The sequence below is a fragment of the Chiloscyllium punctatum genome, chromosome 12 (assembly GCF_047496795.1).
Source record: "Chiloscyllium punctatum isolate Juve2018m chromosome 12, sChiPun1.3, whole genome shotgun sequence".
NCBI lineage: Eukaryota > Metazoa > Chordata > Chondrichthyes > Orectolobiformes > Hemiscylliidae > Chiloscyllium > Chiloscyllium punctatum.
Genome location: NC_092750.1, coordinates 86,930,431 through 86,953,932, shown reverse-complemented (window position 1 = coordinate 86,953,932; position 23,502 = coordinate 86,930,431). Strand labels below are relative to the sequence as shown.

Here is a 23,502-nt window from a genome sequence, read left to right as displayed (position 1 = left end):
CCTCATCAGTCCCCTTCACCTATTCACAGACATTGTTCCTTGTTCTGTCTTTTCTGGTTATGGTCCTTCTCTCCCATTCTGTGAAAAACTGATATTTGACCTCACGTTTGTTGGAAAATCCTGCTCCATCTCCACACTCCCTTTCCTTTCTGAATTCCATGCATTTGGTGTCCCTCATGGATCTATCCTTGGCCCCTCCTGTATCTTGCCTACATACTGTCAGGAGGTGATATTGTGCAAAAGCACCATGTTGGGTTTAACATGTACACTGATGTTGCCCAACTCTCCCTCCCCATCATCCCTCTCCATTACTCCACTGTTACTCAGTTATCAAATTACTTACCACATTCCCACTACTTGATTAGGTGCAATTTCCTCCAATGAAACATTGTCACAGTTAAACCCATTGCCTTACAAATTCCTTTTCCTAACTGCTGAACCTCTCCCTCTCACTGGGAATTATGCAGCAGAACTAGACTCTTCACAATGTTGCTGTTATATCTGACGCGAAGCTGACCTTCTTATTAGACATCTACACAATCCCAAACACCAGGAATTCCAATCTCTAAACCGTTGCTTATCTCCTCTTCACCCTAGCTCCATTGCTACTAAAAACCCTTACCCATGTCTGTGTTACCTTTAAACTTGACGAATCCAAAGCAGAACCCTTGATTCTGTGACTGGCTCAGAATCTGGTTTCAGACTCCCCTTTCAGTATTTACCCTCAGACACATCAGTATTTATTCTGTCAAACCCCTTAAGAATCTGGTGGTGCGGTCTGATTGTTGCTGGTGGAAATGGCAGAGGATGATGTGTTGTATCTGGGTGGAAGGTAAGGACTTGGGGGGGGGGGGGTGGTGGTGCAATTGGAGGTGTGGGTTTCAAAGGCAGAGGTGCAGGAAGTGGAGGAGATATAGTGGATGGTATTGACCACATGGGAGGGGAAATTGCACTCCTTGAAATATGGGGCCATTTGGTATGTTCTGGCCTCACTGGAACACTGCAGTAAGCATGAGACAGAGATGTTGGCCAGGGAACAGGCTCGTGTGTTAAAGTGGCAGGCAGCTGGAAGCTCGGGGTCTGTTTTTGCAGCAGAACGTAGATCATCAGTCGCCATTTCCGCCACCTCCACTGAGATGCTGCCAGACACAGGTTCCTGTCCCCTCCATTAACAGCTATGCACCCCCCCCCAAGCCAGATGGTAATCCACTCCTTTGTCTTTCCAAATGTTCGAGTCTCTCTTTGGGTTCTGTCCCTGCCTATTATTTACTCTTTAACCCCTATGATCTGCAGGTTAGTTGAATTGGCCAAGCTAAATTTCCCATAATGCTCAGGGATGTGTAGGTTAGTTGCATTAGTCAGGAGAAATATACAGTAATAGGGTAGGTGAATGGGTCTGGGTGGGATACCCTTCGGAGGGATGCTGTGGACCTTTTGGGCCAAATGGCCTGTTTCCACAGCGTCAGAATTCTAATTTTCCCAGCTCCATCGGTTCTGAGGAAGGGCCACTGGACAGATTTTTGTTCCCAGATGCTGCTGGACCTGCTGAGCTTTCCCAGCACCTTCTGCTTGTTGTTCCTGATTGACACCATCCATACACCTTCGGGGTTTGATTCAGACAGGGGGAGGATCCCACCACTGACCTCACAATGGGGTCCAGCTGATTGATGGCAGCTTCGGACCAATAGGAAAAGGTGGTGGGACTGGTGGACCAAGTGCAACTAGTTGGTCATCCAAACAATGGGAGTGAATGAGGGGCGTGGCCAGTGGGATGACACGTCACCAGTAACTCTGCTGATGCAGTGCCACGTAACTCGGCCGTCGGTGAATGTGGGAGACACAAACAGGGAAGGGGAGAGTGGCCTTGGAGACGGAGATAATGAGTCACTTTCGACTGGAAAGTTTTAATTACACTCTGTGCGGTTTGAAAGTCTGAACTAGAAACTCTTAATCCCCCGTTTGCAGCAGATGGGAAAGTGGCTGCGGCCCTCAGGCTGTTAAAGGTCCTGGGATATGGCCGCCATTTTTATTGGGGGTAAGGTATAGTGAGGCGCATGTGCATGTCACCTTCCTCGGGTGGTGGGGGGGGGGGGGGGCGTGCAACTTGAAAAGAGGCATTTACACATCAAGCACATACCAAGAAAAAAATGTGTCTTTATATTCTTCCTGTACTGACTGAGTTTTGTTTTGTGAATTCATTTCATAGGATATTAAATGAGAATAATTGGGGCTGGGATCTCAAAAGCAAGTTTTTACAGTCAATGGGGTCATCAGGATCTGAATGTTATTGGCATTTAACTGTGGAAGGAGAAAGGTTTCTCTGCTCTGTTTGTGGGAAGATATCTCCAATATTTTTGTTAAGAAGAAAGATGTACGAATTCATGATTGGGTCACCCTTTGGGTATCTGCTGTGTTCTGGGCCCTACAGCTGAGGAAGGAGATATAAGCCTGAGAGGGAGCACAGATTTATCCAAATTACACCTCGTCTCTTTGTAAGAACTCTCAGATTTAGACCCAATCACCCACTTCATGATGTTAACCTGTAAACTTCATATTTTTAATTACCTGTAAACTTCCCATTAAAAATCCTTTTGGACTAAAATTCCATTACCTTTTCAGGTGGAATGTTCCAGCTTCTGACAACTGTCTGTTCATTCCGAAACTGCTGAGGTCCATGTTGACTCTGGGGTTACAAAGGGCTGAATTGAAAGATGAGGTGCTCTCCCTGAGTTCCCATTGAGTTGTATTTGGACAGTACAGGAGGCTGAGGGCAGTGTAGGTGTGAGCAGATAATGAAGATGACAGGGCTGCACTGTGAGGGCTGCTTGGCTCAATGAGAGTGTTTTGGAGTTGGGTGTAAATAGTGAGGTGAGACAGGGAGAAGGTGAAGCTGAAACTCAGTTTTAGTTCAGGCCTTTCAGAAATTCACAGTCCCAATGGGAACAGTCAGTTTTTAAGTGATACCTGCGGAGTATTTTTTTAACAGTTTTTAAAGTATTTTTTTCCTGAGGGCAGTTGAGAGTTAACCACATTGCTGTGGGTCTGGAGTCACATGTAGGCCAGACCAGGTGAGAATGACCGTTTCCTTCCCTACAGGACATTAGTAAACCAGATGGGTTACTAACAATCAACAACAGTTTCATGGTCATCATTCGCCTTTTCATTCTAGATTGTATTGAATTCCGATGCTGCCATCAGCCATGTTGGGATTCTATCCCTAATCCTCGGAACACTGTACATATCACTCATCTGGCAGGAATACCATTAAGCCATTGCCTCCCTTTTTAGCAATGTTTAAAATAAAGTTCCATCATTCTACGTGTACAATGTGAGATAAAATACTGCAACGTCCATGTGTCAGCCTCTCCAAAAGGTCAATCAACAGAAATTTGTTTGAGGGCGAAATATTTCACTTATTTTTCGGGGGGGGGTGGGTTATTAAACAAAAATGAATCCAAATAAAAACCTTATTTGGCCATGTAATTTCTGAAGCCGGAGGGAGATTACAGAGACAGGGAGGGTGGTGAGGCTGGAGGGGGATTACAGAGACAGGGAGGGTTGTGGGGCCAGAGGGGGATTGTTGTCCAAACATCACTGTGGTGTACATGGACTGCAGCATTTCAGGGAGGCGGTTAACCACCACTTTCTCCAAGACAAGTAAAGGTGGCCAATAAATACTGGTCTGGGCAGCAAGGGCAACCCCCAGTGAATAAAACCAAGCAGTGACCTCTCTGAGCTGACTTGTTGTGAAGTTAAAAACCTCTCTGGAAATGGAGTGTGCAGAGAAGAGAAACAGTGACATTTCACAGCTGCCCTCAGAGAGACCTCACCCTTGGAAGTACTCAGAGCCGGGGATCAGCTCAGTGAGTTTCAGTCTCTTCAAATATCAATCTTAGTCGGTTTTATTTTATTAAATCTACAATCGTGAGTCAGGTGACTATTTCTTTTTAATGTCTTAGGGTCTCTTGATTAAATGTTTAAGATATAAAACGTAAGCATTAAGTTATTCTCGGGCAGTATTTTTCGAGCAGTAAGACTGTGCCTTTGTCTTGGTCTGTCGATTGTTAAGGCGGAGAGATGGCCTGTTGTAGAGTGGCGTGCTGTTCCTGTCAGATGAGGGAGATTAGGGAGAGTTTCAATGATCCTGATAATTGTCTGCAGGAAGTGTGATTGCAAATCCTATTGGAACGTATGGATTGGTGGAAGAGTGATTAAAGGCAGTGAAGAATTGACAGGAGCCGGGGGTGGGGTGGGCGGTGTGATAGGTGGCAGTCTCAGGAATGCAGGATACTGCAGATACAGTCAGGTAGATGGGTTACCTCCAGGAAAGCTAGGAGGGGTAGGTTGGTACAGCAGGAGTCTCCTGTGGCTATCCCCATCTCAGACAAGTATACGGTTTTGGAAAATGTAGGTGGTAATACACTTTCAGGGGAATGTAGCACTGACAGCCAAGTTACTGGTACTGAGACTGGCTTCTAACATAATGTGAAGTATATCCAGTTCCACACGATCGATGGTGAGAGGGGACTCTCTAGTCAGGGGCACAGTCTGCCGTTTCTGCAGCTGACAGTGAGACATCAGAATGGGGTGGTGCCGCCCTGGTGCCAGTGTCAAGGATGTCTCTGAGGGAGCAGAATATTCTCAAAAGGGAAAATAACCAGTGGGAGGTCATTGTACATTGGTACCAATGGCGTAGGAAGGTGAAAGCATGGGGTCCTGACGAGCAGGGAGATTTGCTAGTGCCACTCGGGAGGCATTAAACCAGTGAGGGAGTCGGGGTAATCCTAAAGGGATAGTGAGAAAAGAGGTGAGTCTGAGGCTGGTACTGTTCACCAGTCAGACTGTCAAGGCAGGCAAGAGCAAGTCACAGAATGAGGTGCGATGGACCAGTTACACTGCATTTATTTCAGTGCAAGAGACCTGACAGGTCAGGCAGATGGGCTCAGGGTATGGTTTTGAACAAGGCTGTCTATGGAACCACAGGGGGTGCAAAAGATATGCAAATATTTCACGTCATTTTTATTGGTGAAGTATATGAAGCTCGAGAGTTTGGAGAAATAAACACTGGTAACTTGAAAAGTGTCCATGTTACAGAGGTGGTGGTACTGGATGTCTTAAATCGCATCAAGGTGGATAAAGCCCTGGAACCTGATCAGGTGTATCCTGGAACTTTCTGGAAATCTAGGGAAGTGATTGTTGGGCCTCTCCTGAGGTATTTGTATCATTGATAGCGACAGGTGAGGTGCCATTATTTTTAAAAACGTGGTAAGGAGATGCCATGGAACAAGAGAACAGTGAGCCTGAAGTCAGTGGCAGGCAAGTTGTTGGAAGGGATTCTGAGGGACAGGATATCCATGTGTTTGGAAAGGTAAGGAATAACAGGGAGAGTCAATGTGGCTTTGTACATGCACAATTGGGTCTCACTAACTTGAGTGAGTGTTTTGAAGTGACAAAGAAAATTGATTAAGCCAGGTAGTGAATGTTGTTTATATGAACATTCAACAAGGTTCCACAAAGCAGACTGGTTAGCAGGGTTAGATAACATGGAATGCAGGGAGAGCAAGCCATTACAAAACTGCCTGGAAGGTAGGAGACAGAGGATGATGATGGAGGGTTGCTTTGCGGACTGGAGGCCTGTGAGCAGCAATGTGCTGCAAGGATGGATATTGGGCCCTTAAATAAATGACTTGAATGTGAATATATGAGGTATGGTCAGTAGGTTTACAGAAGACACCAAAATTGGATGTGTAGAATAAAGAAGGTTAGTTCAGAATACAACAGGATCTTGATCAGATGAGCCATTGGAGCAAGGAATGGCAGACGGAGTTCAATTTAGATAAATGTGAGCTGTTGTATTTTGGAAAGGCAAATCAGGGCAGGACTTATACACTTAATGGTAAAGTCCTGGGGAACATTGCTGAACAAAGAGATCTTGGAGTGCAGGTTCCTAGTTCCTTGAACGTAGAGTCACAGGTAGGTAAGGGAGTGAATGCAGCATTTGGTATGCTCGCCGTTATTGGTCAATGCATTGAATGCAGCTGTTGTAACGTCATATTGTGGCTGGACAGGGCACTGATTGAGGCCCTTCTGGAATTCTGTTTTCAGTTCCAATCTCTCTGTTCTCGGAATAACGTTGAGAAACTTGATAGGGTTCAGAAAACATTTGCAAGGATTTTGCCAGGGTTGGACGGTTTGAGCTTATTGGGCAAGGCTGAATAGGCTGTTTATTTTCCCTGGAGAGTTGGAGTCTGAGCGGTGATCTTATAAAATCATGAAGGGCATGGATAAGGTGAGCAGTCAGGGACTTTTTCCCAAGTTCGGTGGGTCCAGAACTAGAGGGTACAGGCTTAAGGTGAGAGGGAAAAGATTTAAAAGGGATCTAAGGGGCATCTTATTCATGTTGAGGGCATTGCAAGTATGGAGTGAACTGCCAGAGGAAGGGGTGGAGTCTAGTACAGCAGCATTTAAAAGGCATTTGATTGGGTACATGAAGAGGAACGATTTAGAGGGATAAGGGTGAACCGCTGGCAAATGGGACTCCATTAACGCTCTCCGTTATTGGTCAATGCATTGAATACAGAAGCTGGGATGTCATATTGTGGCTGGACAGGACATTGATTAAGCCACTTCTGGAATTCTGTTTTCAGTTTGAATTTTCCTGTTCTGGGAAGGATGTTGTGAAACTTGAAAAGGTTTGGACAAGATTTACAAAAACGTTGCCAAGATTGGAGGATTTGGCCGACAGGGAGAGGCTGAATAGGCTTGGGCTATTTTCTCTGGAGAGTCAAAGACTGAGAGGTGACTTCATGGAGATATATAAAATCACGAGGGGTGTGAATAAGGTGAGCAGCCGGGGTCCTATTTCCTCAGGTTAGGTGGGTCCAAAACTAGAGCACCTGGGTTTAAATTGAGAGGGGAAACATTTAAAAGGGATCTAAAAGGCAACGTTTTCAAGCTGAGTGTGGTGTGTGTATGGGAGGGGTTACCAGATGAAGTCGTGAAGGCTGAAAAATCACAACATTTAAAAGGCTTCCAGTTGGGTACATGAGTAGGAAGGGTTTTGATGGATACAGGCCAATAGCTGGTAAATGGGAATCCATTCGTTTAGGATTCCTCGTTGGCATGGACGAATTGGACCGAAGGTCTGTTTCTTTGATCCTAATAAATTAAGATGCATTCCTCTATTTTGTGGCGAGCTAGCTGAAGCAAACATAAATATCCTTGGAGCTGAGAAGGTGAAGCAGTGATTTCGACCTGGTGCAGATTTGGTTCCAAGGTCTTGAATTTGCAGAGAGAGAGAGGAATTGTTAGCACTGTCACAATTTTTAGTAACTACTTTCAAGTAATTGGCAAATAATACAAGGTGAAAATGTGAATACTATTTTCCTCAGTAAGTTCTGAGCATCTGGAACAGTCTGAACGACACAGATTCAGCAGGTATTCTGAAACAGACTTGGAATTTTACTTTTTAAGGTAAGATTTGGGGGGCCGTGGGCACATGGGAGGGGACTTGGGACCGACTTGCAGCATCTCCAGAGGGAGAGAATACAGCCCCAATGGGCTGAATAGCCCCCAGCCCCTGTGCTCTGTGATACAGCCCCATTCACTGTGAATGATGGAGCTCATCCCAGGGCAGAGACAGGGAGGAACCAACCACTCTCAATCGGCGCCAGCTTAATTAACGACAGCTCCAGACCAATAGGAGAGGTTGTGTGGTCCTGCAGCCAATGGGAGTGAATGAGGGGTGTGGCCAGCAAGACAACACCTGTCCATGAGCTGTGCAGTTGCAGTGTCACTGGGTGGGGTTGGGAGAGACAGCAGAGACTGGGACAGAGGCTGTGGGACCTGAATTACAAACTCCCGGGAAATTAAAACCAAAAGAACTGCAGAAGATGTAAATCAGAAACAACAACCAGGAGGTTCTGGAAAAGCTCAGCAGGTCTGGCAGCATCTGTGATGAGAAATCAGAGTTAAAGTTTCAGACCCAGTGTCCCTTCCTCAGGACAGATATTACTGAGAAAACAAGTCAGTTTTAGTGCAGAAGTTAGTGTGGGGGGAGGATAAAAGGAGTAAACGATAGGTGGGGATAGAGTGAGAAGAACGGTTGGGTAAAGGAGTGGATAACAATCTGTTTGGGGGAGGATGATTAGCTGTTAATGGAGACTGTTAGTGGCTAACTATAGGTAGTGTGTAATGGCAGACTGTGAGAACTGGTGTGTGGGGTAGGGGGCTACGACATGAGGTTGTTAACTTAAGGTTAGCATCAATGAAGTAAACACAATGACTGCAGATGCTGGAAAGCAAATAGTGGATTAGTGGTGCTGGAAGAGCACAGCAGTTCAGGCAGCATCCAACGAGCAGCGAAATCGACGTTCGCTGCTCGTTGGATGCTGCCTGTTCTGCTGTGCTCTTCCAGCACCACTAATCCAACTTATGGTTAGCCACTAGCTGTCTCCATTGTGAGCTGTTCCCCACCTATATCACTCCACGATTGAAGCTGCCAAGGACACGAACCTTTGGAATATCCTCCCTAACTCCCTCTCTCCGCCTTAAAGATGTATCTAAAAATCGTTCTTTAATCAACGTTTCCATCATTCGTGAAGCATTTTAGGATATTTGTCAATGTGAAAGGCTCCATACAATGCAGGTAGTTGTTGTTATTGTCTGACCTCAGGAGAAACAGGGATGAGCCCTCTCTCTCTCATACCTGATGAACAGCAGTAAAAGCAGGAAGCACTGAGCATGCTCCAGCCCACAGTGGGCTTCGGATTATTGATATCAGCGCAGGACCAATAAGAGTGGGGGAACTGTGGCTAGAGGTGCTCGTTGGTCTTTCAACCAATCAGAATGAATGAGGGGCGGGGCAATACTCAACCACGTGATAAACTTCACTGACAGCACAGTGTTGTTGTGACCAAGGCATTGGAAATGTGTGAAGGTGCAGGGCAGGGGAAAGGAAAAACATATTGACCAGGAAGAGGAGGAAATTTTCATGGTATGGGATGAGAGGTTTTACAGAACTTGGTGCACGTAGTAAAACACAAATTAAAAAATCCCAAATTCTGCACCATTTTCCCTCCCTATAATCCATTTTGCACTCCCTGAAATATCAACTGTGTGTTTCTCCGTCCACAGATACCAGTGATCAGTGCTAAAGCCCGATTGCCTGTGGAGAAGGTGATGTTTGACTTCGTTGTACAGCTACAGTTCGTGTGGTGAAGGTGCTCCTACAATGTGTTTGGGTAAGAGCTGTTATAGATTATTCACTCAGCGACAGTGAAGAATTGACAAAATGTGTGCAAATCAACAACAGTTGTTTTTTTTTATCATGTTTATAATTCCACAGAAATACTATTGAGAACTTGTGACATAAGGCCACAGCTGGAGATATTAGGTCAGGTGATCAAAAGAATTGCCAAATAAGCAGGTTTTCAGGAATACCTTAAAGGAGGAAAGCAGGTCTGAGGGGGTTAGGGTGGGAATTCCATACCGTGTTGCCTTGGCAACGGTAGAAACAGCTAGACAGGTGAAGCATTTATTAAACATATCGTTGGGAGTCTGAAAGAAAATGAGTTGTCGAGGTCTCACAGATTGTGTGGTTCAGGGAGACAGGGATGTTCACAACCAGGAATTACATCAAGGGTGAGAATTTTAAATTGTTGCTTGTTAATAGGAGCCTTTTGATGAATCAACAAGTTTTGGTACAAGTGAGCGCTTGGGCAGTAGGGTTTTAGATACTCTTGAGATTACATGGAAGTTGAATGTGGGAGGCTGGCCAGGAGTGTGTTTGGATAATGAAGTCTGGAGATAACACAGGGATGGACGAGTATTTCAGTAAATGAGCTGAGACTAGGGTGGAGTTGGGTGATGTCACTAATGTAGGAATAGTGCTTTTGGAGTCGGGCTGCTCCTCCTCCTCCTCATCACTCCCCCTCCCCAGTTCACAGATATTGTTCCTTGTTCTATCTGTCTGTCTTTTCGGGTTATGTCCTTCTCTCCCATTCTGCTACAAACTAATATTTGACCCCACCGTTGTTGCAAAAACCTACTCCATCAATATATGTAAATGATATAGAAGATGGTATCAGCAATAACATTAGCAAATTTGCTGATGACACAAAGCTAGGTGGTAGGGTGAAATGTGATGAGGATGTTAGGGGATTACCGGGTGACCTGGACAAGTTAGGTGAGTGGGCAGATGCATGGCAGATGCAGTTTAATGTGGATAAATGTCTGGTTATCCACTTTGGTGGCAAGAACAGGAAGGCAGATTACTACCTCAATGGTATCAAATTAGGTAAAGGGGCTGTTCAGAGAGATCTGGGTGTTCTTGTCCACCAGTCAATGAAGGCAAGCATGCAGGTACAGCAGGTTGTGAAGAAGGCTAATAGCATGCTGGCCTTCATAACAAGAGGGATTGAGTATAGAAGCAAAGAGGTGCTTCTGCAGCTGTACAGGGCCCTGGTGAGACCACACCTGGAGTACTGTGTACAGTTCTGGTCTCCAAATTTGAGGAAAGACATTCTGGCTATTGAGGGAGTGTAGCGTAGGTTCACGAGGTCAATTCCTGGAATGGCAGGATTGCCTTACACGGAAAGACTGAAGCGACTGGGCTTGTATACCCTTGAGTTTAGAAGACTGAGAGGGGATCTGATTGAAACGTATAGGCTTATGAAAGGACTGGACACTCTGGCAGGAGGGAACATATTTCCGTTGATGGGGGAGTGCCGAACCAGAGGACACAACTTAAAAATACGGGGTAGACCATTTAGGACAGAGATGAGGAGAAACTACTTCACCCAGAGAGTGGTGGCTGTGTGGAATGCTCTGCCCCAGAGGGCAGTGGAGGCCAAGTCTCTGGATTCATTTAAGAAAGAATTGGATAGAGCTCTCAAAGATAGTGGAATCAAGGTTTATGGAGATAAGGCTGGAACAGGATACTGATTAGGATGATCAGCCACGATCATACTGAATAGTGGTACAGGCTCGAAGGGCAGAATGGCCTACTCCTGCATCTATTGTCTATTGTCTATTGTCCATCCCGACTCTCCCTTTCCTTTCTGAATTCCCTGTATTTGGTGTCCCTTAAGGATCTCTCCTTGGTCCCTCCTGTGTCTCACCTACATACTGCCAGGAGGTGACATTGTGCAAAAGCACCGTGTTCGGTTTCACATGTACGCTGACAATGCCCAGCTCTCCCTCCCCATCATCCCTCTCCATTACTCAGTTATCAAACTGCTCATCACACTCCCACTACGCGATTGGCTGCAATTTCCTGCAACGGAACATTGCAATGGTTAAACCCATTGCCTTCAGTTGCTATTACAAATCACTTTCCCTTACTGCTGAGCCCCTCCCTCTCCCTGGGAACTGTCTGAGGAAGAACCACACTCTCTACAATATTGCTCTCATATCTGACCCCAAGGTGACCTTCTGATCAGACATCTACACAATCACAAACACCAGGAATTACAATCTCTTAAAATGTTGCTTCTCTCCACCTCACCCCAGCTCCATTGCTTATGAAACCCCTGACCTGTGTCGGTGTTGCCTTAAACTTGACGAATCCAAAACAGAATCCGTGATTCTGTGACTGACCCAGAATCTGGTTCCAGACTCCCTCATGATGAGAAACATCCTCTCAGTATTTACCCTGTCAAACTCCTTAAGAATCCTACACATTACAATGAGATCCCCTCTCATTCTTCCCAAATCCAGTGAGTAAAGTCCCAACGTCTTCAGCCTTTTCTTAAAAAATAATCCCTGCAAACCAGGGTTCATCCCAGTCAATCTTCTGTGAAATGCCTCTGATGAAATGATGTATTTCCTTAAATAAAGGGACCAAACCTTCTGTCATTACTCCAGATGTGGTCTGACTCGCACTTTATAAAGTTCCTCTTAGGTATATACTCCAAACAACTCCCTTTAAACTTGCACAGATGTTGTTGGAAATGCTCAGCTGGTCATGCAGCATCTGTGAAGAAAAATCAGTTAAAGTTTCGGGTCTGGTCACCCTTCCTCCGATACGTTAACTCTAATTTCTTTTCACAGATGCTGCTAGACCTGCTGAGCTTTTCCAGAAACCTCTGTTTCTCTTCCTGGTTTACAGCATCTTCAGTTGGTTCGGTTTTCATATCCTTTAAACTTACCATCTCTCTTCTAGAATTTGTCATTTCTACCTTGGAAAAAAGATTCACATTTGTTTGGACTCCCCTACTCTGGGGGGAAAAAAGAAACGATGGCTAGTCACACTATCATTGCTCCTCATAATTTTATAAAGTTCGATAAAGCCACCTAAAGTGTCCAGTGCTGCAGGGAAGTAGCCTCAGCCTATTCAGCCTCTCCCGATGGTTCAAATGTTCCAATACTGGCAACACCCTGGAAAAAAATTTCTGAACTCTTGCAAGTTTCCCAACATCTTTCGCAGGGACACTGGAATTGAAAGCAGTCTGGGGATTCCAAAAGTGGCCGAGCCAATAAACTGTGCAACCGAAACATGATCTCCCAACGCCTATACTCAATGCACTGCCCAATAACAGCTAACATACCAAACACCACCTTCACCGACCTGTCTACCTTCAACCACACTTTCAAGGAACTATCAACCCACATTGCACGGTCTGTTTGTCTGTCAACACTTCCCAGGAACTTGTCATTAAGAGGTTGAGTCCTATTCTGGTAACATCTTTCTGAAATCAGGGAGAGCACAATTGAATACAGTTTTCTAAAACTGGCCTCCCCAATGCCCTACTCAGCCACAATGTGCCCTCCTAACCCCTATACTCAGTGACAGAATCCCTACAGTATGGAAACAGGCCTTTCGGCCCATGAGACCATCCCAACCATCGGAACAGCATTCCACCCTAACTCTGTAACCTACCATTACCCAAAGCTCATCCAGCTAACCTGCATGGCTTTGGATTGTGGGAGGAAATTAAGAGCACCCAGAGGAAGCCCACGCAGACGCACAGGGAGAATGTGTAAACACCACACAGACAGTGGAATCGAACTAGAGTCCATTTATTGGTCAGCACATTCCATTAAATGTTAGTGTCCCAAACACCATGTTCAGCACCTGATCTCCCTGAAACTCTACTTTCCAAGATCTATGCAGTTGTTCTGAGCCCTTTAGAAGGAATTAAGGTGAGGAGGATAAAACTGGAACAGAATTGAGTTTTAGATCTGTAAAATAACTCTCCATCTTCCCCCTCTGTTCCCCCCGTCTTCCCCCACTCTGTCTACTCCCTCCGTCTCCCCCCACTCTGTCTGTACACCCCCTCTGTTGGCCTGTTTTTCTCCCCCCCCCCCCCTCCCCCCCCGTTGGCCTGCCTCCCTCCCTCTGTCGTCCTGTTGTCCCCCCTCCCTCTCTCAGCCTGTCCCCACTGACCTGTCTCTTCCCCCCACCTCCCAATCAGCCTGTTCCCCCTCCCCCCTCTGTCAGCCTGTTCCCCCTGCACCCCCCCACCCCGGTCTGTTCCCCTCACCCTTTCTGTCAGTCGCAGCCCACCCCCGTTCCCCTCCTCTCTTATCCCACTTTCTGTCCCGACCCGTCTCTGTGCCACCCCTCTCTATCCCCCGCTCTTTCCGCATCCATTTCGGTCCCACCCCTCTCGATCTGCCTACCCTCCCTCCCAGTCCCCTAGTTCTGTACTCCCCCACTGCAGGGCAAATATCTTGTCTATTTACCCTATCCATGCCCAGCCTGATTTTAAAAATCTCTTTCAGGTCACCACTCAGCCTCTGACGCTCCAGGCAAAACAGCCTATCCAACCCTGGCAACATGCTATAATTCTTTTCTGATCTCTTTTAAAGTTTAAGAACATCCATCTGATAGGAAGGAGAACAGAATTCTATGGGATATTGATTCAGCAACTTTTGCAATGTCCTGTACAGCTGCAATATGACCTCCCAACCCCTATACTCAATGCTCTGACCAGTAAAGACAAGCAGACCAACTGCCGCCTTCACTATCCTATCTACTTGCTACTTTACTGTCAAGGAACTATGAACCTACACTCCAAGGTCTCTTTAGCAGCACTCCCCAGGAATTTACTATTAACTGTATAAGTCCTGCTAAAGTTTGCTTTTCCAAAATGCAGCAGCTCGCATTTTTCTAAACTGAACTCCTCAGCCCATTCACCCATCTGATCCAGATCCTCTTGTACTCTGAGGTAATCTTTTTCACTGTCTACTACACCTCCCATTTTGGTGTCATCTGCAAACTTACTTACAATACCTCTTATGTTCACATCTAAATCATGGATATAAATGACAAAAAGTAGTGGATCCTGCCCCGATCCTTGTGACACTCCACTGGTCACAGGCCTCCAGCCTGAAAAGCCCCCTCTGCCTTCTACCTTCGGGCCAGTTCTGTACTCCATGTGATCTAACCTTGCTGACCAGTCTCCCATGAGGAACCTTGTCAAACACGTTACTGAAGTCCATGTAGATCATGTCCATGCTCTGACCTCAGCAATCTCTTTGTTACTTCTTCAAAAAAACGGAGTCAAATTCATGAGATATGATTTCCCATGCACAAAGCTGTTATTAGTATCCAGGATTTAACTCTGCACACTGGGGTCTGCGTTGCCCAGTTATAGGTGTTAATATTCTGGATGAAGTTCAAGTATGCCAGCATTTTGTCAGTGACTGTGTATTGAGTCTTGTTAATGTCACCAACACAGGTGAGTTCCTTTTGAAAGGCAGTCTCTGTATCCCTTGCCCACCAGGAAATAGTAGTGGTGTCCTTACCTCTGGACCAGGAGGATCAGGCTCAGAGTTGAGTAACAGCATCTTTGAAGAGGCTGATTAGTAAACCTGCCCAAGCCACCAGTCCATACTGTCTCCCAGCTGTCTCTGCCTGAGCCTCCAAACAGAACCATCCTGTAGTTTCTCTCCTGTCAGACTCTCCCATTGCACAGTTTGTCCAGGATCCCCTCCTGCTGCTGCACTGATCCTGTCCCTCACTGACCTGTCCATCGCCCAGTGTCCTCCACTTTCATTCACTGTTCACAATCCCATTGACCCAGTCCTCCCGCCCCGCCCCCTCCACTCTATAGAGACTGCTCAGTGGTTAGCACTGCTGCCTCACAGCACCAGGTAACCGGGTTCGATTCCGGCCACGGACGACTGTCTGTGTGGAGTTTGCGCATTCTCCCTGTGTCTGAGCGGGTTTCCTCCCACAATCCAAAGATGTGCAGGGTAGGTGAATTGGCCAGTCTAAATTGCCATAGTATTAGTTACATTAGTTAGGGGGCATGGGTTTGTGTAAGTTAATGTTTGGAGGGTCAGTAAGGACTTGTTTGGCCGAAGGGCCTGTTTCCATACTGTAGGGATCCTGATATATTGGGTAGCAGCTGCTGCCAATCACCCAGACTCCTGTATGATCGGGTTCACGTGCTGTAGGAGGGGAGACAAGTGCACGGGTGCAGTGCTGGCCAATTGTGGGAGTATGAGCAGTATAGGTCAGTGCCTGGGAAGGAGGCTGTGGGTGTGAGGGATTAATCTCTCATTAGCAGCTTCATCCCTCTGGGAGCAGGACCCAGGGGAATGGCCCTTCTCTTGCTACCCTGACATGTGATCAGACTATCAGTGGGGCAGCGTTTTGCAGAAAGTTATCAGAACTCTTTTGTGAAGATTCACGGTTGTTATGGAAAGGGACAAGGATGGGGCTGCAGTTTGAATTCTAATTTGGCTCATTTTAGTTAGATGGGTCTTGGCCAGAGTGTGCAGGAAGCAGTGTATGCAGGATGGTTCTCATCAGGAGCTAGGAAACTGAATTCGAAGAGAGAGTGTGTGTGAGAACTGGGTGTGGAGGAAAGGAGTGGGGGGATTGGTTTGGATTTCAGTTCACAGAAGAGAGAAATTGTGAGACTGAGGTTTAAAGCTTTGGGAGAAACAAGAAAACTACAGTTTAATACTACAATTGTCTTATGAATTTCCATCCTGTATTAACAGTGGTAACTTGTGTGCTCTGTTGTATGGTACTGAAAGGGTGGATTTGCGGATGAGAAATTCAAATTGAACTTCATGTTCAGATCTGATAGTTACTTGATCCGTGCCGATCTGAATATCATTGGCCTTTTCATCTGGAAGGAAAGGTGTGCATTCTGTCCGTGGGTGAATATTTCAAATCTCAGTGTGACTGGAAAAGTACTGAGACACAGCCAAGTCCATGTCAGCGTGGTGAGTGTGGAGAGAGATTTCATTTGTTTTTGAAATTCTGAAAAATCATGGCACATTTCCCAGGAACAATTAAGCCACAACTTTGCTTGGTAGAAGGACAAATCTTTAATTAACCATGCAACCAGAAAGACACAAGGATACCTGCACCATAGTACAAACGATGACAATGGGATTGTTGTAAAGGAGTTCATTCTCGATCATGGATTGTAATCCATTGGCATTGTCCCGTCGGTTCCAGTGCCGTGGGGAAATACTGGAAATGTGATTAATGTAATGTAGGTTTCAGTTATTAAACTGTAAAAAGTGCAGAACAATTTACAAGGATGTTGCCAGGGCTCAGGGGTCTGAGTTATAGGGAGAGGTTGGACAAGTGAGGATTTTATGTTTAGAGCAGAGGAAACTGAGGGGGTTCTTTTCTAGAAGTGTATAAGACCATGAGAGGCATGGATAAGGTGAATACACTCAGTCTTTTTCCCAGGAACTCAAGGATTGGACGGATTGATTGGATCAGTTTAAGGTTAGAGGAGAAAGAATAAAAGGGAAGCTGAGGGGCAACTGTTTTACACAGAGGGTGGTATGTATATGGAATGAGCTGCCAGTGGAAGTGGTTCAGGCAGGAACACTCACAACAGGTAAAAGATATTTGGACAAATACATGGATAGGAAAGGGTCAGAAGGGCCAAGTGCCGGGAAATGGGGTTAGCGTGGATGGACATTCTGGTCAGCATGAGCCAGTTTGGGCCAAAGGGCCTGACTGCTGCAGGATGCTGTAACTCTAAGTGCATTTGCTATTTCTCCCACTAACTCTGTTGGTATCCTGGGATGTATTCCATCAGGGCAAGGAGACTTGTTTACCTTTAGCTCCATTAACTTGCCCAGCTCTAACTGTTTCACGATAATGGTCATTTCAAAATCCTCACCTTCCTCAGTCTCCTTATCAATTACTGGCATGTTCTTCGTATCCTCCACTGTGAATACTGACTACTGTGTGCTCATATTCCTGAACCCTGCTGGATAGGAATAACTGGGCACAGAACTCTGAGAGGTCTTCTTTGAGTCTTTATTGATGAGACACGGCAGTTACCTGGATAGTGTACATGCAAAACACCTCCAGGCAGCATCAGGTAACCCCCCGCCTGTCCGATGTGCCACTCCCACTCTTATACCTTTGTGGTTTGGGACTTTGAATAGAGACTGTCTCTCAGTATTATCTCCATGGCAACAGCAATTAGAAAGTCAAGTTCAGTTCAGCACTTTGTGGTTAAAACACACACCACTCCCCCCACACCCCTGTGGCTCCCTCAAGTATCTGACAGGCGCTTCAGTTTCAGTGGGGTATCTCTCAGGATTCTGATGTGGGGGAGCCGGTGGTGGGGTGGACAAACTTATAAATCACACAACACCAGGTTATAGTCCAACAGGTTTATTTGGAAGTACAAGCTTTTGGAGTGTGCTGTGATTTTTAACTCGATCAGGATTGTCCCGATGGTAACAGTTAAGTGCTTCAACAATTCCAGAGGCCATATGCTCCCTACACAATAGGTTCCCCTCTAGCAGGGTAAACTGCTATTCTGTCCCTGGGGATAGCTACTTATCACTTTTTATCCCCAATCCCATGCTTTCTGTTGATCTTTGAAGTTTTTCTAATCTCCTCGTTTCTCCTTGGTCTTTGCCAATTTGTATGCTTTCTATTTCAGTTTGATAGACTCCCTTATTTCCTTAGACACCCAGGGCAGATTACTCCATTTCCTACAGTCCTTCCTTTTCACTGATATATACTTTTGCTGAGCACTTCGAAAAATTTCTTTGATATTCCTGCACTGTCCGTCAACTTTCCCACCATAAAGTCTTTGCTTCCAGTCTACATTAGCCAACTCCTGCCTCATCCTATTGTAGTCTCCTTTGTTTAAGCACTGGATCTTGGGATTGGATCTAATTTTCCAGCATTCCAGCTGTGTTCTAAATTCAACGAGATTTATCAGAAGTCTTTTATCAGATTACGAGGTGAGACAATGTTAGCTGGGTGTTTTGCGTTTCATTCTCAAAGACCTTGGCTTTGTAGTAAAGTATAGGATAGATATTCACACAGAGTACTCTGGACGGTGTGAATGTACTGCACAGTCTAAAACCATAAATCACTGTCCCCCTCAGTTTAAAATAGCAAAATCATTATCTCCTATATGCTTCCTCACTACCTAAGTTTGGAACGCTAAACCACCTGACTATCCTGCATTTTCCAAAATCTCCTTTGGTGAAGATGGTGAGTTTTGGATTCATCTTTCCAGTTATTACCGTAAGAAGATAAGCACTGGGCACAGGGGAGGCAATGCAACCCTTTGAACCAGCTCCACCATTTAATACGGTGATGATTGAGCTCACCTTGGTCTCAGCTGGATTTTCCCGCCTGCTCTCTCTCTCTCACCCTTCAACTCATTGCAAATTCAACATCTGTATCTCTTCATTAAATTGGCTCATTGTCTTGGCATCCACCGCATTTTGAATAGGGAATTCCACAGATTCACAACACATTGAGACAAGTACATTCTTCCTCATGAGAATATAATAGAGTCCCTATAGTGCAGAAACAGGGTATTCATCCATCGAGTCCACACCAACCTATCCCTGTAACCCTGCATTCCCCATGGCTAATGGCCTTACCGGCACAAACATGGACACTGTGGACAGTTTAGCATCGGCAATCCACCTAACCTACACATCTTTGGACTGTAGGAGGAAGCTCGAGCACCCTGGAAACCCACCCAGACATGCTGAGAACGTATAAACTCCACACAGTCGCCTCTGGCTGAAATAACAGCCGGGTGCCTGACGCTGTGAGGCAGCAGTGCTAACCACTGAGCTACATCTGCTTAAAATCTGCTACCCCTTATTAACCTCCCCAGTCTGCAATTGGCTAAATCCTTACGTCAGAAATCAGGTTGTGGAAGCAGATGTCTCTGTAAAATCCAGTAACAGCCTGTGTTTGAATGGGGATCCTATACCCAAGACCCTCCAGCCCTCACTTTTCATTCACTATCCATAAACATGTCTCCAGTGGCTTCATGGGGGCTACAACTCCCACAATCCCTGAGGGACCACACATGTGCGGGGAAGCCCAGCACTGCACATGTACAGAATATGGGCGGATTTTGGAGCATGTTCTTTGGGGTAATTAGCGGAAAGCATTTGACATTGTGATTGGCTGGAGGTGGAACGTATCAGCTTGTAGTACTGATGGGTTGGGGGGGAGGGGGGGGTCAAAGTGTCACCACACCCACATGGGCCCAAGTTCCATCCCCAACTTGTCATAATGCTGGGAATCGACCAATGGGAAACAAAGAAGGGTCTTACCCATTCTCCCAGACTGAAGGTTCCTCTTCTGTACAGGATCTGCTACCACCCTTTCTGTTTCCTTTTGATTTATTCTCCTGTAACATTATTGACTTGCAGTAACTGAAGGGAAATGGAGTAAACCCAGAAAGGGTGCAGAGTCTAACCAGGACAGGAAGTGGTGGCATGGATCTGTTTACCAGTCACTCCATGAGAATGGGGGCAGGTACATTAGGGACAGCAGAGGCAGAATGGTGGGAGAGTTTAAGTGAGCTGGAGGGTTACAGCTTTGGGGGAAGAAAGGGGAAAAAGATATTCCAGAGAAACTAGAATTGTCTGTTCTGATTCTCTAATATGTACATATTCCTTTTATACCAGGGTGCTAGATGGTGAAGATTTGCAGACTGAAATCTCAAAATCATGTGCAGATCATGATAAAGTTAACCAGCATTTGAAGAACCAAAGATGGAGAATCACTCGGCCAAAATCCTGCAACACTCTCCCTCCCAGCATTGTTGGTCTCTCTGCGCCAAATGGACTGTGACTGGTACAAGACAGCAGCTCACTACCATCTTCTCAAGGGTAACGAGAGATGGGGAATAAATGCTGGCTGAGCCAGTGATGCCCATATCCTGGAAATGGTTTCTATCTCTAGTTGCTGAAACCCGGTTGATGTTACTGCAGGATGAAGAGGGACGCTGAGTGTATCCTCCAGGAGGCAGCACCATCACATTACCCCTGCCTACACCCCCACAGTAACACAGCAACATCACTGGAACAAAAGGCAGTGAAAGCAAAGGAGGACTGAGATATAGTTCTTCGAGATAAAGTCATAAAAGGGGATTGAAATTCAGCAGGAACAGGAGACTGAGCTGGATGGTCAGCTGTTTCCCATTGACTGGTGGTGCAGGATTGAAAGGCCGAATGCCCTCCTGCTGCTATCTCCCAGGTATGTATATAGTCATGGAGCCTGGGTAGGAAGAAGTGGGCAGGGATTCTCCAGGAGATTGCACTTCCACAACAGTTTTCAGAGAGGGATGGTTTGATGGATTTTATTTAACATTTGTCTTTAACACAAGGTTTGTGAATTTGATTTTAAAATATTGTAGCTATTTATTCCACAATAAATAAAACTAAAAGAAAAGAAATGAAACTATCTGAATATAAAAGTTTTTAAAATTTTAAACACCCTGTAAAACAAATCCTGTCTACTCCCAGACACCATCACTTTCCAGCTACTCAAACTCCAGGGAAATATTCCCTCCCTCTCTGAACCTTTGTTTGATTTAACTGCTTTTCAGTTCTCATTCTGTGAGCTGTGAAGCGTTCTTTATTCCCCATTTCTCCAACCCAGAAGTGTTATCACACATAGCTGAGCAACCTTCCCACATTAACATCATCATTACACCATTTTGGTTCACATATAATCACCAGCAGTAAACCACCCATGTAACCAATTGAATATTTATAAACAATGCCCCTTGCAGGCAAAGCAAACCATTACAAATGACAAAGTGGGAAGGGACCAAATCAAAGTAGAGTTGGGGGTGAGGAGGCAGCGATGGAGATAAAGCACTGTATCCACTGCGGTGCCTATCTCTATCTAAATGCGTCAGGAGAATTGATACACACTATATGCTCCTTTGCCAAGGGCACCCTGTTGTGTCGCCTTTATCCTCAATCATAGAATAGAATCCCGACAGTTTGGAAGGACAGCATTGGCCCATCAAACCCCACCAACTATCCAAAGAGCACTCCACCCCTGTAACACTGCATTTCCCATGGCTGATCTACTGAGTCTGCACAATCCTGGACACTGGACAATTTAGCATGACTGATCCACCTCACCCACAAATCTTTGAACTGTGGGAGGAAACCAGAGCACCTGGAGTGGAACCACACAATCATAGGGGAATGTGCAAACTCCACACAGGCTGTTGACCAAGGCTGGACTCCAATCTTATACCTGGTGCTGTGAAGCAGCAGTGCTATAGAGCAATTTAAATCAAAATAGATGATCCCTGCTCATTGCTGTTTGTGGAGACTTATTGCCCAGAGAGACATCCTGAGATTCAGAAAGAGACAATATGAATTCAGTCAACTCCTGCTGAGTTAATGTGATTACCAACAACATCAATACTCCAACAGTGTCATCAGACCTCGTACCTACTCTATCATTTACGATTTTTAACCCATGGGAAGTTTGTTACCACCTTCGATGACAGCCATAATGCTCTGGCCACTTTGACGGAGCCAGTGCAAGTCAGTTCTAATAGTTATCAACAGATTGAATCTAAACAGGATGCCCCACAACAGGAAGTGCTCTGACACTCAATGCCTGGAAGTCAAGGTGATTTTCCTAAAACCACTCACGTCTGGCAATACCATTGAAGATATTTTATGCAGTAACCTTTCAGTCTCGATTTCCAGTTCCAGTCCATGAAGCAGCCAGTAACATGCACTAGTGAATTGAATTCTAACAGCAGCATTTCCCTGGCAGGAGAGATTGAGGAGCTTGAAGCTGTCTTCTCTGGAGTATCTAAACATGAAACACTTCAAAGGAACAAAAATCTTCAAGAGCTCGAGAGGATAGATACAGGAAGGATGTGCTCCTAGGCTGGTGTGTCTGGAATGAAATAAACGCTAACTACAGTATCTTTACCCAGCATCCCCTTTAGCTGCGTAACTGTTTAAGATTTATTTGCTGCTCTAATTACACTCCCAGTTTTAACTACTGTCATGTTGATGACTATGCAAATGTATAAAATATAATTTAATCTATCCCAAAACCTCTCTGTATCTGTGTCTCACTTGTGCTCACCGAGACACTCATTCAATCTGATCTCTTTACAAACTCTGCCCTGATTTTTCTTTCGAGGGCTCAGAATGAAATATTCACAGAATTGTTCCTGTGCAAAAGGAGGCTGATTGGCTCATCAGCTCTCCAAAGGATCACCTCACTGAATGCCATTCTTCTCCCTTTACCCCATAAACCTTCCCATTCATCTTCTTCCAAAAACACCAGCGAGTTCACAACTAACCACAGCGATCAGATTTGTTTTGTTTGTTCGTGGCATCATGGCATCACTTGCTGGGGCAGCATTTGTCATCCATTCTAACTGCCCAAGAGATGGTTCAGAGTCAACCCCATTATTCAGTGTCTGGATTCACATGGAGGCTGGACCAGGTCAGAACTAACAGTTTCTCAGACCCAATGACATGAAGAGTTGATTTCTGGCCTATTATCTTTTTTCTGAAATGATAATGAATAATTTTTGCAGTTGAATTAAAAGTGAAAGACCAAAATGTGTTTTATTCTGATTGTGCACATCCTCCTATTTTCTCAGTTGTTATTGACAGTCTCATTCCCCTCGCACCAGAACCTGTTCCAGAGAGTGTTACAGAAAAGGCAGAATGGTCAGCTGCAGGTTGTCACCTGACCGGTCACTGGATCCAAAAGTTCACTCTCCACAGATGCTGCCAGATCTGCTGATTATTTTTTCCAGCAATTTCTGTTTTTGTTCCTGATTTTCCAGCATTTGCAGATGTTTCGTTTTTGAATATTGATCTTGTCTGTAGCAGAGGAGTTTATTGATGAGTTTGGAGAGTTTTGAACATTGCAACTTAGGCCACAAATCAGCCATGATCTATTGAATGGCAGAGCAGGGTTGAAGGGCTGAATGGCTTCCTCCTGTTCCAATGAAAGTTGTCCATCTGCAGCTTGTTGTTACATTTCCCCTCACTGCTCCCTTCCCCTCCATGTCTAACACACTGTTACCGACTGAACAAACCTCCTGTGTTTGAACTAAACCTGCTCATGTTCAGTGGCTCCCTCTCCTGTCACCCGGGTTTAACTCTCATCATGGAATGCTGTCTCGTATTACTGCAGGAATGCCCACAAGGACTAATCCTGGAGTCTGTATCCCCTGGGATCCAAAAATCCTGTTTATTTCCTTCTTCCTATTTCTATCAGGCTATTGAACTCTCGGT

At 45.4% G+C, this 23,502-nt stretch overlaps 1 long non-coding RNA gene across 3 annotated transcripts in view; it reads left to right on the top strand.

The window, feature by feature from the left end:
* The window catches only part of LOC140483958 (uncharacterized), an 85,103-nt gene that overhangs the window by 46,013 nt on the left and 15,588 nt on the right, over positions 1-23,502 (top strand). For 2 of the 3 annotated variants that reach the window (XR_011962094.1, XR_011962095.1), the window contains exons 7-8: positions 9,136-9,242; positions 19,891-22,808. The exons of the other annotated variant lie outside the window; for it this stretch is intronic. This is a non-coding gene — a long non-coding RNA (uncharacterized lncRNA). Of the gene's footprint in view, positions 1-9,135; positions 9,243-19,890; positions 22,809-23,502 lie in introns of those variants that run through there. 3 annotated transcript variants of the gene reach the window in all.